Source organism: Thunnus thynnus, chromosome 2 (assembly GCF_963924715.1).
Source record: "Thunnus thynnus chromosome 2, fThuThy2.1, whole genome shotgun sequence".
Taxonomy (NCBI): Eukaryota; Metazoa; Chordata; class Actinopteri; order Scombriformes; family Scombridae; genus Thunnus; species Thunnus thynnus.
The window spans coordinates 30457039-30473409 of record NC_089518.1 but is presented as its reverse complement, the minus strand read 5'-3'; positions in this window follow the sequence as shown (position 1 = coordinate 30473409).

The following is a 16371-nucleotide window of genomic DNA, read 5'->3' as shown; positions in this document are numbered from 1 at the left end:
AGTTCAGGCTACTGCTGCTTCATTGGTATCAGGGACAGACACAAGGGAACAGAAAATCATGGAAAGTGACCATTTCTGTCACTTAATTTAGTTAATTTTAGTTATGTACCAGAGTATTCATGGTATGACAGCGGGAGTGAGAAGGTAATCCAGTTAGATGAGAGACAGTCTTGCCGCAGCTCTCTTCTGCTCACAGACTGGCTCTTTTCTGATTGGCTGAGTGCTGACCAGGCTAAAAGCTTTTGAAGTAGAGGTGAAGAGCAATTAGAGTCACTGTCACAAAACACACACACACTCAAACACACATACATGCAGCCTCTCTTATACACTCTCTTCTGCTGACACACATCCACATAAACACCCTCTTCTCTCTTTCACACTCATCTACAATTGTACACATCATATGACACAATGACCGACAAACAAAACACACACTTAACACCGAAATAGTTTCTTTTACTCATACACATCATCCCTCCCTTCCTCTACTACTCATGTCTTGCTCCTCTCTGTCGTCATTGCAGTATTTGCGGTAAATGTTTACACTGATTTTCACAGGTTGCGTGAGTCATGTTTCTCCACAAACACACAACAGTCGAATAAAAATTCCTAGTAAAGTTACATGGCTTGTCTCAAAATAACCCAGTTATCTCGGGTCCTTGTCGAGAAGCTTTAGTGCCAACGTGCACTCAAGACGTCATTCATTCAGTTCATTTGAACATATTTTTCGAGTAGACAAGTACCAAAAACATTGCAGGCACACGACAGCGGGAGACCAGCATGGGTTGAAGTATTGAAAATAAAGGTCAGGAATGCACATGGGCAGAAAAGTGGAGACAGAAATAGGTTTTTGGTTGAGGACACTACACTTGAGCGACCTGACTGCTGGGAAACAGAGGGACTGAGTGACTTGGAAACAGGGAATCTATTCAATAGTGAGCCAGAAAGTGAAATAATAGGAAGGGAGAAAGAGGTGAAGTATGCTGCAAAAGTCAGCGACTAAGAAAAAGAGGAGCTGTGGAGTCCCCCAGGGTTCAGTACTATGACACATTATATTCACTCACACAGATTTATAAGAAATATGAATAACAATTGGTTGGATTTTCCCTTGACCGTCCAAGATTCCCAGCATCTTATGACACATATTACATAATATAGCCGAATGGATGCCACCAAACTTTTTAAAATTAGAACCAACAAATCAGAGGTTATTATTTTTGGCCCCTAAACCATCAAACCAAACCTCAGATCTGTGTCCTACACACAACCTCATGCTGCAGAAACTTTGATGTTCTCTTTGATAATAAATTGAATCTACCAAAGCACATCATTGGTTACAATCTTGTGTTTGTCAGTTATCTAAAATATCTAAGATAAGGTCATTCTTATCATTCAAAAAGCTTTAAAATGTTACTGCTGTAACTTTTTGTACACCTGTACCTTGTACACAAGAGCTGTCTAAACTTCAGTAAGTAAAAAGTGCTGCAGCCAAACCTCTCTCTAGGTCCAGAATAAGGAAACCTGTTGTGCCAAGTTTAGCTTTAACACTGGCCACATTTGCATTTTAGAATTTATTTTAAGATTACATTTTACCTCTTTTAAAGTATATGTGGACCCGCTCCTTAAACATACAGTATTTCTATTATTGTATTGTTTTATTATTGTCTTTTACTTTATTTTATTGATACATTTTGATAATATTATTATTTAATTAATATTCTGAAAGTTATTATGCAAATAAAGGTTATTTCCCTAAATTTTGGAGACAATTTAAACCAGCAACCTTGTCTATAGTCTCCAGCCTCTCATGATTCATACATACACCATAAATACTGAGGTGTTAACGGTGACACTCCGATATCATGGGTCAATTCAATATGTTTAGGTTGACACCACAGTCAATCCAAGGCTAATAAATATTGATTTTTATAAATATTGATCTATGTGATGCAAGTAGCTTGATCGAAATTTAAAAAGGTGGGTCAGAGGTGTTTGTGACTATGTAACATGTATGACTACGTCTTTGCTTATAAAGTGAGAGATGGCTGATTAAGGGAATTCAAGGCTATAAAAAACACATTAATATAAGAACATGCATGGCATAGCTACAGCATAAACAATGATAGTCTTTTGCTTAAATTTTTATTCCTGTATTCATTCACGAAATATTCTCGCTCTCCAACGTGCATATTCAGGAAAGATTTACCCTCCTACATTAATGAAGGGGCAAAAATGGGCTGTTAACGAAACCCCTCCCACAAACAGTGATTGTCCAATCATAGCTTAGCAACCGCAACTAAGCACAGCCAGCCTGGATATCTCATGTAAGCAATAATCAGTATAAAAAGAGTTTGGAGGATCAGATATTTTTTTCCAAAATCAAATACACAAGAACAAAAGTGTAAGGAGCGTATTAAAGAGTGTGTTTGTCCTCTAACATTAGGATCCCTCGCAACTAGTGATCTGCAACAGTAACTGAACATGACTTCCATGGCCAATTTTAGCTTTCCATTTGCTTACAACATTATGAAACGGGGTTACAGGTTATATCACAAAAAACCCTGTTCAGAACTGAAACATTCAATGTGTGGAAGCTGGTGTATTGCTGTACCACTCATAGATGCAACTAACCGTTATATAAAGAGTTTCGGGTAACGTTTGTGGCTCCGTCCCATTCTGTGTTGCAGTTGGGTAAGTTTACCTGAGTTCACTTTGCTGAACTCATCAGTTTGTCCAAAATCTCACATATTGTTCTCATGTTGAAGTGAAATATAACGTTTGAAAATACTTATAATAAAGTATAATTTGAATCTTTGTGTTGTATGTCCAAGTAACTTAACATGTATTTCTATTGTAAGCATTTAAACAGTGTTATGTTAGAAATAAAGAAATACATAATATTCTGCTATAATACTGCTACTAAAATATTATAATACCTTTATTTCCATGTCTACTACATGTCAATGATAATCACTGCGTCCGAAATCACATACTATGCACTACATACACAATATGTGTACTATCATTCAACTATCATTGTGTGAATAAACAGTAGTATGTATCTTATCAGATGCACTGAGCTGTAATTATCACGTCACTTCCTGAGAGCCTCCTTGCTCGTTAAAGTCTGCACTAATTTAAAAAATATATTACACCTAACAAAGTGAAAACTTACTTGAATTTAAGCGTTACTGATGTTACGCCAGAGCTGTTTTGGTCGCTGTCTGCCATTGTCTATTATGTTATTATTGTCGTCGTCACTACTGCATTGCATTGTGAGATATTTATGCCGGCATAGTGTCCAGTGCTTGCAAACTGCAATATATTTCCCAGGAAATAGTATGTATTTCACGTACTATTGGTTTCATTCTAAGGTTTCGGACATACTGTTGTAGTGTACTAAATAGCATGTTAGTATGAGATTTTGGATGCACCCAATGTCTTTCTGCCTGGGACAAGTTAGCTTTAGCCTCAAGTCTTTTTCATTACACAGTCCTGAATTTGCATATTATCATGTATGCAGCCATCAAATGCATATTAAGGATATTTTGCATGGTTCTTATTTTCTAAAAAGTCACTTAAACACATTAAGAAGTCAGCTGGAGACTGTTTTTTCAGCTGATTAGCTGATGAAGTCCGCCAGCAACAGCCGTCATTTCAGTTGAAAAAAAATTGAAGGTTGTTGATTACTAATGAGCAGCCTGTTTTTGACTATCTCTGTCTGAAGTTAAGAACCTATTGTTTCATTTGAGTGGTTTATCTGTCACTGGTATTGTAAACTGCATACAAGCAGTGCCAGAGTGAAAAGCTTGACAGAAGTAGCAACAGTAACCAAGGAGGCGGGGCTTAGCCAAGGGTCAGTTGCCATTTGACACTGTATATTTAGTTTATGTACACTTGATGCTGCCACTGGATGTTGTAACACTGACTCAAATCTCTGGGATTTTCTCAATTTGCAAATCAGTTTCCCTGATGATGGATGTCTGGCATGATAACCAGTCTCCCTCATCGCCTGCAGACAAAAAACTGAGAGTCGGGTAATTTCCTGAGCGTCACTATGCATCGTTTTTGATGGATACCAAAACTGACTTCTGACTCATGATAAATGAGCCTGAAGCTACACCACAAGAGGAAATAGTGATTTTTGTATTGCTAGTGATGATTGTAAGAAGAAAAAAAAATAGCCACTACATGTTTAATCAAATTGTCCTCAGATTAATCAGGGGACTTAAAAAATATATCACACTTATGAGTTACATTTTTATGAATCTCTTCCATTGTTTTAAAGACAGACTGCTCTCCGTTCACCGTAGCAAGTGACAAATTTGTAAGATGAATACTAAAATGATGGATGATAGGTAGTGATGATGTATGATTGAGCATGACTGTTTTTATCAGATCAACATAGTTTTTATTCCAGTCATGAAAACTGCATCTCTTGACAGTTTATCACTCAATTTTGCAATTTACATACTTTTCCCACTTGGGCTCAAGCATGACCAAAGTCACCTGCTGCGATTTGAAAACGGCAAAAAAAATAAATTGAATTTGATTAAAAGCAACAAGAAATTCCTAAAGAGACATAAAACACCACCTGACTCTGTAAAAAAAAAAGCACAAAAAAGCAAAAACTTTCCAAAAGGGTGAAAAAGTACCAAAAAACAAACCAAAATCAATTTGTCCCGCTACATCAATGCTACACACACCATCTGTCACTCACTCCTGTACAAACAATTGCACCACCCTGTCACAATACACACTCATACCTATTTTCTCTTCTACCCCTTCTGTCTCTCTTTCACAGACACACAAACAAACACACACACACACACACCTTTGTTCCTGCTACAGTAGGGGACATTTATTCTGATTATGTTGAGCCCTGGAGATCGAAGAATGTAGTAATCAGAAAACTGGCCAGGCATCTATCACTGCAGCAACCAATCAAACAGCCCAGTCCACCAGCCGCAAATGGGAAAAATTACACACAGAAATGATTCCCACCGGTCTGTGTGTGTGCTTTTATCCTCCTATCCTAGTGAGGACATATTATAGAGGCATGTGAAGTGTCTAAAGTTAGATTTTGTTGTCGCTTTTACGCACAGGAGAAATATGAGGGGGGTGGGTTAGTATTGAGGTTAGATTAAGGTTGGGGAAAGTAATTCTTGTACTGTGGTGATAAAGGGTTAGAGAATTAATGTTAGACACAGATCGGTCCTCACAAGAAAGAGTTGTGAGTGTGTGTGAATGTGTGTGTTTGTGTGTGTGTGTGTGTGTGTGTGTGTGTGTCTATCTGGGGAGTGTGAGGCTATTTGTTTTAGCTGATGATAAAGGCAGCAGTGTATTTGGAGAGACAGAGAGTAGGGAATTATGAGAAAGTGTGTGAAGTGGGTTTGGTACCGGCGTCGTTGGGACCCTAAAGACCAGCCAGCCTGGATCTGATACACACACACACACACGCACGCACATAGTCGCACACACGGCACTGTAGCTTTGGCAAACAATCAAACATACTTTCAAGTATACTTCTCCTCTCTCTGATTTACATTCACTGACACACACATCATGCACACTAGAAACCCACAATTAAAGCATGTGTGCTAACTTATACATGCACACGCACACACACACATTTGCATGGACATGGACTGGGCCGTCATTAAGGCTCTGCTATTCCCAGTTGGCAAACACAGATCAACATGATGGAGAGCATGAGATGGAAAGAGATGGGAGACAGAAAGGAAGGGGGGGAGGAGGAGAAAAAGTGAGGCATAGAGGAAGATAGATGAAAGGATAGAGGTGAGATGTTGAAGGAAAGGACAGAGAGAGGATACAAGAGAGGATACAAGCAGTAGTCTGATATCAGGGTTAATTTCCTCCACATTCCTGTATTTTGGAAGGGATCCTTCATGGCAAGCATGAAGCCTTGATTTGTTTTTGGTAGTGGCTGTGTTGACATTTAAGTTTTGTCATCATATCGGAGTCCATTACAGTGGGCTGCTGTTAGTTGCCTGACACTCACAGGGAGATCTGAAAGTCACAGGGAGTAATCGTTAAAGCTGCACCAATCAATATTTTACATTAACAATGAGTCAAATGAGGATGTGTTATGTGAAAAGGGGTTGCTCGTAGTGACAAACATACAGAGAATTATCAGCTGACTCTGCAGTTGCCAGGTATGTGTAGCGTCTTAGAGTCTTTTAGCATATTGCTTTGGTTTTATGGTTGCATCTTTATTGTTAACTGTTACCACTGTTATTATCATTGGGCAGCTCTTTTCAGTCAAAAAGCTCTGATAAACCCACTTTGCAGTACGTGCGCAGCACCAAACAGCAGACATACATTTAGTAACTAGTTGTTATACATAGTGGAGCATTTAGCTGCTAAAGACACAGATATTTTTCTCAGGAGTTGGTGGAGACCAAACCAGAGCTAAAAAAGAGTATATATCAGACGTCAGGTGGCCAGAAACATGAGTGCAGATGACTGCTAATGTTGAACAGGCAGCCTTTTGCTAACATATTTGCATCAACAAGTTAAGGGGAAGATATGCCAATGTATGTTCATATGTTTATAGCTTTTCCCAATGCCCCTAAGTGACCAAAACATAAATTAGACTGACCAAATAAAAACAAAGACTTGACAATAAGGTTTGTAAGGTGATGGGTTTTTAAAGCAGTGTCAAAGTAACATCGAAAGTAAATTGTATTTCTATTAAGCTCTTGTGCAACCAAATGAATGGCCTCCAGAGATGTCTGATTCCTCGCCTTTTCACGACATTGTATCCAAAAAGATGGATCTACTTATGGACCCATTTTATTGTAGGGTATTAATTTGATTTATTATTACAAGACTCATATAAGCTGCAATTGCAGTACCCATCAAGTCATAAAAGTCTTACTTTTTCAAAATGTTTACATGTGGCTTGTGTCAACTGGTATTTAACATTTTAAAATGAATCACATCATTTTTATGACCAACTGACCTCACTTGACAAATGATTGACAGATATCCTGTATTTAGTTCTGAAGTAAGTATTTTCAAACAGGTTACAGCGGTCGAGAGACTTGGACCAAAGCTTTGTGTTTTTAGTATTGACTCAGAGTTATTCTTTGACCTCAGTATTATTCAGCAACCACTGAGATAATGCATTTCATATTTTTGTCGAGAAATTTTTTCAGGTCTCTCACCTAAGGATGCTTCAGCTGCTACAACTATTCTAAGACAGTTTTGAATTTGATCCAACTAGTTTATATAGAAAAACACAAAATTGACATTTTTCACTAAAAGCATCTCTCAGTCACATCATTAGTACACAATCCACTTCTAAAAAATACATGAAACTTGATTCCCCCCCCCCCTGCACTTTCTCTTGAGGATGTAGCGGCATTCCCTCAAGAGCACAGGAAACATCTGTACATGGTTTTTACATGACACATTACACAGTTGTCACACACTATAAAACAGCTGGAATGAGCTCACATATGGAGGCTATGGGATGAATCTTTTCTTGTAGAAGTTGTCTTTGTAACCTGCACAATGACGGCTGTATGCAGGCAGTAAACACACCCAATCACACACATGCACACACTCACAAAAAGGTAGATGCTATCAGCTACAGCCAATGAAAAGGCAGCAAGTTTTTGAAGAGTAAGAGAGTCAGAAGGGGGTCAGTCTGTGTGTGTCTGGCTGTGCATTTGGCTTGGCAGTTAATGGGTGCATTTACGTCAGAGTGCGTTTAAGTATAATATAATGTGTGTTTTTGCGCTTGTTTGTGTCTGTCTATGAATGTCATTTTGTGTGTGTGTGTGTGTGTGTGTGTATGATGCATGTGTAATGTTTTCCTCCATCTGTTCTCCCTTCCTGCTTCAGATCTCAGTTATGTTTTCCTACTGTGATCCTGCTGTTGTTAGCTGCACATCCAAGGAGCAAGGCTCCCAGAGTGTGTATGTGTGTGTGTCTGTGTGTGTGTATGTGTCTGAGAGAGAGAGAGAGAGAGAGAGAGAGAGAGAGAGAGAGAGAGAGAGAGAGAGAGAGAGAGCTCTGAAAATGGTCCATTTGGACAAGGTGATACTGTTACTGAGGGACTCCTCCCTACCTCCTGCACACAAACACACACACACACACACACACACACATACACATACACCTTATCCCTTCCTGGCTCCCCAGGTTTACAAAGCCTCATTAAGCTGCCCCCCACAACACAGACACTTTCACTCTGACAAACACACACACACACCAGCACGTTATAGCATCTGGCCTGCAATGTCAATAATTTCCTGTTGTGTGTGCGTGCGTGCGTGCGTGTGAGTGTCTTAGGTACACACACACACACACACACACAAGGGAAATCAAAATCCAAGGCTATCATCACAGCTGGATACATTCTCAGTGCTTTTTTTTTCTTCAAGGTAATGGACAGTTGCAGGAAAACAGTCTGTTTACAGGTGTAATCATTGCAAGCAAAATAATGCTTCATGTGTTGCCTGAGATAAAAATGGCATTTTGAAAGTAAACATAAAAACAGATCATGGATGACATAAAGGTCACAGGGAGGTTAATCTCTCAAGGTCAGTCTGAGAGGTCTGGAGACAAAGTTGAAGCTTAAACAAGTTCTTAAAGAGGAACCACACACTAAATAATTTAATTTGTCTTGCAAATGCAATCACATAGATTTATGTTGGCATATGATGTAAATACAGGTGATTTTTACAACATGTGTACAAAAACTTTCTCTGCTAAAAATGAGCTTGTATGAGTCTGCTTGGATTTGAATAGACAAGACTCCAAGGTCTATTTCATATATCAGCTATCGCGTCAAGCATAAAGAGTAGAACACTGGCTGACCGTTGTCTCAGTTTGTGCCTCCCACACATAGCTCCTGGGAGCTTTAGCAAGCTGAATGAGCAACGGTGGAGAGACAATGTCGTATATGAATAAGAGATTTATTCCTTTTATTCCTGGCAGTAAGCACAGCACATGAGCCCGCTGATAAGATTCAAGATTCAAGATTTAGTTTATTATCATTTTCTTGTGTACTTGCATACACAAAAAACAAAATACTGTTCGCCCCAACCCACAGCAGAGCAACAACAACAGAAAGGATGAAGATATATATCTTAAAATTCACTTAAAAAAAATGATAAAAACATGTCAACAGCACTGACCAGTACTGGAGGGGGAGGCTATATAATCCATTTTGCTAACGATGGTTAGTCAGCATGATTGTTGGTACTGCCTGTTTGTATGAGTTAGCAGTTAGCCTTGTTAGTCATCGGATATTTAGATTTTAAGTTATCAGTGAAACAAGCTGAACAAATGTGAGCAGCAGCTTAGCTTGCAGCTGCTCCCCAAACTGTGTCAGAGAAACACTGACTTTTAATGTGAAACTGTTTTATTCAGTGTTTTTACTGGTTTTAATCACTGGATTTGTTTATCTTGGAGTGGAGAGAACTCTATGGACAGTTTGGCCCCTGGAAAAAAAAACAAACTCCTGAAGGACAAACACTGAAGAAACATCAGCTCAGCATGTTTTGTTTTTAGCCTGGTTGCTATTGCTAATGGGTGTCTGACACATCATCCTGGCTGTGTGTGGACTTTGCCAGCTGGCTTTCTCACTGTTACAGGAAGGCATCAGACAGCTCAAACAGGATCTTAAAAGCTAGGATGAGTTAATCCTGGGCTTTTCGTTCTTGTCTGCTGCTCAGGCCTTCTCCTGCTGCACTGGCCTGTCCACCGAGTGCTCAGCTGCTGTTGTGCACAGCGATGCCATTCTTCCTTGGTCTGGCTCTGTCACCACCAAACGGGAGCTGATCTTTGCAACCCGTGCCCTGACCCTGAATGATGACATCTGGCCCATGCTCGGTGCTAAACTTTTAAGTCCCAAGCCTACTCCACTCCTTCTAACTCAGAGCCATGGGTCCTGGTCAGGAGCAGCAAGAGTTCCCTCCAGCGCTCTCTCCAGCCGCGCTCACCTGACATTCTGCAGCTGAGTCATAAATTCCAGGCCCTGGACAGTGGGGATGGACTGTGCCCTCCAGTGGGGCTCTAGCCAGATGATCATCCATCTTCTGCCCGGGCCTCTGCTCCCGAGCTGGTTGGTGGCTCCTCACCTCCTGCCACCCAGGTCCAGCCCCCCAGGTGGTCAGGCATCCACATTGAGGTGCCTCTAACTGGCTGGTGGCTCCTCCGCTGCTGTGGACCACGCCTCACCTGCTGTGGCCTGGGTCCAGCCCCTCAGGTGTTCAGATGTGCACACTTAAGTGTGACGCCCACCCTCAGTGCTAGTTGTTAGCACCTCTATGGTCCAGCATGTGGTGGTGCGCGATGGCCAGACTTTCTGCTATCCAGGTGCCTGCGTAAAGGACATGTTGTTCAGGCTGGCATCAGCATCAGAGAGTTGATTTTGTGTTAATGCACCTCATGGACAGCCTGCTGCCCCCCCCCCCCCCCCCCCACCACATCTGCTGTTTTGGTGAACTGAAGTTCAGCCGCTTACGCCAACTCCACAGAGATATCCCCTTTGTTGACAATGTTGCTGCCTTTTTAAATAAGCCTCAGCTTTTTAAACCAAATGGCCTCCATCCTTCCAAGGAAGACTCATGCCTTTTATCAACAAAAATTGAACTGACTTTGCACTCCTGTAAGGCTTATCTTACCCGCTGACTATCAGCAAACACTCCCACTAAGTCTTCTCTTCATTTTTCTTTTTTTTATGACAACAGCTTAACCAGTAGTACGTGCAGTGTCATTACATCCTGCTTTAAGGCTAATTTTATCTCCAGTGTTAGTATCACCATTCGCACTGTCTGCATCGTCAAAATGTTGTAAATATTGGCAATCTAAAGCTAATTCCCTGTGACTCATTTTATGACCAAGGGCCTGGAAATGAGACTGCTAATCAGTTTTAGTTGATACTCCTCTTCACTTCCTAAACCGCAGAGGTCTTGGATTAATCCACAGGAATGTGAGAAGCCTAGTACCAAAACTGGACTCCATTACAATCTGGGGCCAACAAACCAATCCATATGTTTTAATTCTAACTGAAATTTGGTTGTCTGATAAAAAATTAAGGATAATGTCATTGCACTTGACAGTTACAATACTTACAATCCACAATACATAGGGTGAACCGAACCACAAGGGGGGAGGGGTTGTTTTTTTTTGTCAGAAACTCTTTTGCTGTTTCTGTGGTGTGCTCTGTGTCTCTAACAAAAGAATTTGAATTTAAATTAAATGTCTTTCTAAATCCTAATAATAATATGGTGGTAATCAGGGCCTATCACCCACTGTCTGCTCATCAAAGTACCTTAGATAAATTGATAAATCTTATGTCTGAGTATGAGACTTCTGAAGTTTTGCTCATTGGTAATTTCAGCTTTGGTTAGTTAAGTTCTTCCTCTGAGGGGCTAAAAAATCATGTATTGAATTAAATATAACTTAGATAATCTCTTCACCTACCCGGCCAGACACCAGAAATCCAGAAAAGACCAGCCTGATAGACATAATCCTAACAAACAAACCACATAAATTCATAGCCAGTGGTATGTTTGCACTAGACTCAAGTGATCATTGTCATATTTCCTGCATTTAAGATTCCAGACAAAAAAAATTCCATCACATATTATTATAAAGAGAGAAACATTTTCAGGCTTTTCTTCATGATTTATTTCTCATTGATATCACAAGGTTATGTTCTATTCCTGACCCTGGATTTACCCTTAGCCATTTCACAGATGTTTTAAACTCCTAAGTAAATAAGCATGCTCCCTTTAAGAAATAAAGAGTAAAAAATAGATCAAATCCTTGGTTCACACCTGAAATCTCAGTTATGTTAAGGTTAAGGGATGTAGCATGGGCAAAAGCACAAGGCTCAAAGTCCTCTATAGATTGGCAGACAGTTGAGAAACAAATGTATCAGGGCAGTTAGAAATGCTAAGTCATGTTACTTTGTTGATACCCTGTCTGATTGTTGTGGAAATCCAGCAATTTACTCCATACCCAAGCAGGTTTCTCTAGATTCGGTCCTTGTCTCAGAGAAAGAAGGAAGTTTTTGATGCCCTGGCCTCAATTGACACAAAAAAGGCTATTGGAGCAGACCTCTTGAATAAACTCATCAATAATCAGTTGCATTGCTTTCTATCCAAGCATTGCATTTTAAACCCCCATCAGTCTGGTTTTGGACCTGACATAGCACCTCAACAGCAGCATGTAAGGTAGTAAATGATATAATTTTTTTTCTGGATAGGAAGGAGTGTTGTAATGCCCTGTTTATTGATTTGTCCAAAGCATTTGACACAGTGGATCATACTCTCATTTTGGATAGACTTAGATCAATTGGGTTTGACACAAATGCATGTAACTGGTGTCACAGTTATCTTACTGGCAGAACTCAAGCAATAGTAGCAGACAGTCATCAATCTAGTTTCCTTGAAATTACAAAAGGGGTGCCACAGGACTCAATACTAGGTCCTATTCTGTTCACATTATGCATAAATGGCCTGGGCTCTTTGATTAGTAACAGCTCTATTCATTATTATGCTGACGACACAGTAATTTTCTCACCAGCACCCTCTATTGACAAAGCTTTGTCTAATTTAAAGGCCAGATTCAAAAGGCCCTGATCAAACTTAAGCTTTTACTATATCCAGATAAGACTAATTACATGCTCTTCACCAGATCCCAAATGAAAAATCCTCCAAGTTTTAATATTAGTACAATATCTGGGGCTCGAATGAAAAAAGTCCCATGTTATAAGTACCTGGGTATCTGATTAGATGAAAAATTATCTTTTAAAACTCATGTTGAAGAACTGTCTAAAAAGCTTAAATTTAAATTGGGTTTCTTTTTTTTTTTTTTTTTTTAGAAATTAGCAGTGCCTCTCTTTTAGCAGTAGATTGCAGATCTCACAGACCACATTTTTATCAGTGCTTGACTATGCAGATGTAATTTACATGCATGCCGCTGCCCATACCCTCAAACCCCTTGATGCTGTGTATCACAGTTTTCTTAGATTTATTACAGATGACAGTTTTAGAACCCATCATTGTATCCTTTATGAGAGGGTAGGGTGGACATCACTTACCAATTGAAGGGAACAACACTGTCTTGTTTTTATTTATAAAGCCATCCTAGATAAGCTATCATTTTATTTATCATCACTTATAACACTTAGAAATATGGGATGCCAAACTTGTTCACAAGAATGGGGGAACACATGGGGGAATGCTGGGTCTCTGTAAAATAAAGAGTACAGTCTAGACCTGCTCTATGTGAAAAGTGCCCTGAGATAACTTCTGGTATGATTTGGCGCTATATAAATAAAATTGAATTGAATTGAATTAACATAGCTGTACCATATAACAAGATTCAGGATTTTCTGTAGTAAGATATTGTAATTTACCTCTAGATTCTTGCTCTTTGTGGTTTCAATACAAAGCTTATGTATAAAGCTAACATAAAATGTAAATTCAACTGTCACTGAATGTTTACAGTAATAACCACAACATATAACGCCACCATGTTAAAGGAGCGACAACATAAGAGCAAACTTACAGATGAACCTGTAAACTGGTATAACATCAAAAAAGAAAAGGTGATAATGCTGCACTATTTAAAACTCCATTTTGCAAGACTTTTACATGAAAAATCAACATTATCAATCTAAATAATCAACCTAAATCACTGGTGATGAAATAAGGGATATTAACAGATATATCTTTTTTTGCGCCAAAAAAACAGGTGTTGCATACTATCTACAGCATCTGCACTGGAGCTCACACAAAACTTTAATGTCAAATACAACATTACTTCCTAAATGACAGCATGAGTAAGTCCAAAGACAGGTGGACTCTTCAGTGGCTTGCTACCACTTTAACTGTCAATCACTACAAAGTACTGCAAGGTCAGAATGCTCTGATGCCACATTAGGTGATTTCTGCATTATGGAGTCTCTCAGTCTTTGACAAAGTTAGGTCTTCCTGAAACTTGGAGCCAATTGTGTCAATGTCTTCTGTCTCTGCCTTCCTGCAACTTTTACTGGGCTAATTTATCCAGTGCTTCTCTTTTTTTTACTTGCTACTGTCTTCCTTGCTTGTTTTCTTTCCACTGCCAATCTTTTAGTACTGTTCATAAAATTGGTCCAGATTGCTTCATGTATTTTTACCGGCAAGAGAGAGCCGGTGTATTGGCATTTGTGTATATTAGCTACCAGGCTACAGTATAAATCTGTATTGATGATATGGCAGCCCCTATGGGAGAAGGCGGATGAGAGCCAATCCTGGAGCCTATTGACTGGTGTGGAATTGCTTTTGTAATATTGTTTGGGAAGACAGACGACTATGAGGGAAAGAAAAGAAAAAAAACACACAGCCTAGATGTGATTTTTCTGTTTCTTTTATTGTAGCTTTCTGGGAAAAAGCGCTCAGAGGGCTGAGGGGATGAGAAATAACAGGGAGAGGGGAAAAATGAGAGAGAACAGAATCAGTAAAAATAGGGAAAGGTGAATGTAAATGTATGAGAAACAGAAAGGCAAAAAAGTAGAATCTGAGTAAAAAACAAAGAATAAAAACAAGTGAAAGAAAAATATAAGAAAATATGGATTATAGGGGAGAGTAACGTTAATAACATCTAGAGAAAAATACAAAGTAATAGTTGTATTATTTTGATGAGGGGTCTTGCATGATTGCGCATAGAAGAATTGTGTTTGGAAAAGGACACCTACTGTTTATGTGAGCATGTTGGTGTGTTACCTTTTCGTCTGTCATTTCACCCTGTAGGATTACTGTTGTTATTGTCTCCTTCACAGGAAGATGGGAAATATTGTAATATCAGCAATTTCGGTGTTACATCCCGACCAGTTGATGTTAGAGTGACAAGCAGGGAATTGCTGAAAAGTAACATGCTAGAATCACTAAAGGCCGTGATACTGATATGTATCGAGTAATGGCTAGACATATCTGATCCACATTAAATGTCAAATTAAAATAAATAAAATTCCGTTTCTACTGTAAGCTACATCAATCAGTCATGTTGAGCCGCCAAGAAATTTTCCACATGTAGCTAAATCCGACTACTGTTTGTTTGTTTACATAGCCTTCAGAGCTTGCAGAAATCTGCCAAGTGGCAGTTTCCGAGAGCTAACCAATCAGAACAGAGTTGGCTCGTCAGGAGGGGGGCCTTAAAGAGACAGGAGCTAAAACAGCCTGTTTCAGACAGAGGCTGAACTGAGGGGCTGCATAAACAGCCAGTATAAGATAAAAAAAGGATTTTTTTGAACTGCAATTCATGCAGATATATTCCAGTAAAGCACCAGAATAAAAATGTAGACCTGGAAATATACATGATACATACCCTTTTTAAAACAGTGGTGCCCCACCTGGATGTTGGACATCCAAGGAGTCACAAGATACATTTGAGGGGTTGCATGATGATTACCAAAACAGGAAAGATGAAATAAAAAAGTCTTGTTCTGACTTTTCTCTAGTCGTTGCTTTTTATTGTGAAGTACTGTAGAATTTTACCTCTTCAAGCCTCTAGAAACTACTGAAACAAAACAATCTGAGAAGGGAAAATCACTCCTTGGTTGGACTACATATAGCTTGTAGACAAGTTGTGGCAAGGGGTCGTATGTAGACATTGCTTCATTTTTAAGGATGATAAAGTAAAAAGGTGAAAAAAGAGAGTTAGGTAGGTGTTGTGTTTTGTAACTTAAATTTTGTAAGGTACGTTACCGTGGTTAGACACAGACATATTAGAGTTGTTCCTGATGACAATTTAATATTATGGCTATGTAATCACTAATCAGATATTTTTTAATCTTAAAATACCATTAGGAACAATTCTAACACTGTCAAATACAGTAAATGGAAACATTTTTATTACATTTAAAACTCTGGCTCATTCATCAACATGAATCCCAAAACCACAAACGTGCTAATTTGATCACACTTACCCTTTGACTCATTCATTTAGCATTTAACAAATCCATCAAATACCTATTTGTTAAGCTTATTATGACGCTAATCAGAGATGCCAATCATTTCCCAGCTTACTGTAGCACCTAATTTCCTTGTTTGTCTCCACAGCCTCCAGTCAAAATTTTATTATATCTCCTCTACTTTTCAACTCTCTCTCTCTTCTCTGTTTCATATTCCTGCTTTTCTGCTTTTGATGTCTGTACTTTCATTTGTTCCCCTGATTTACATGCAGGTAAATTTAATAAGGACACCTTACAGGCCTTTTGGGCCCTGTAGCCCCAGGAACTACGGTATAAGCCGCAGGAAGTAAAAGTCAGAAACTAACATGAAGTAAAAGTTCCTCTAGTGCATGTGTGTTTGCACTTCCATGACACCTAAACAAATGTGACAA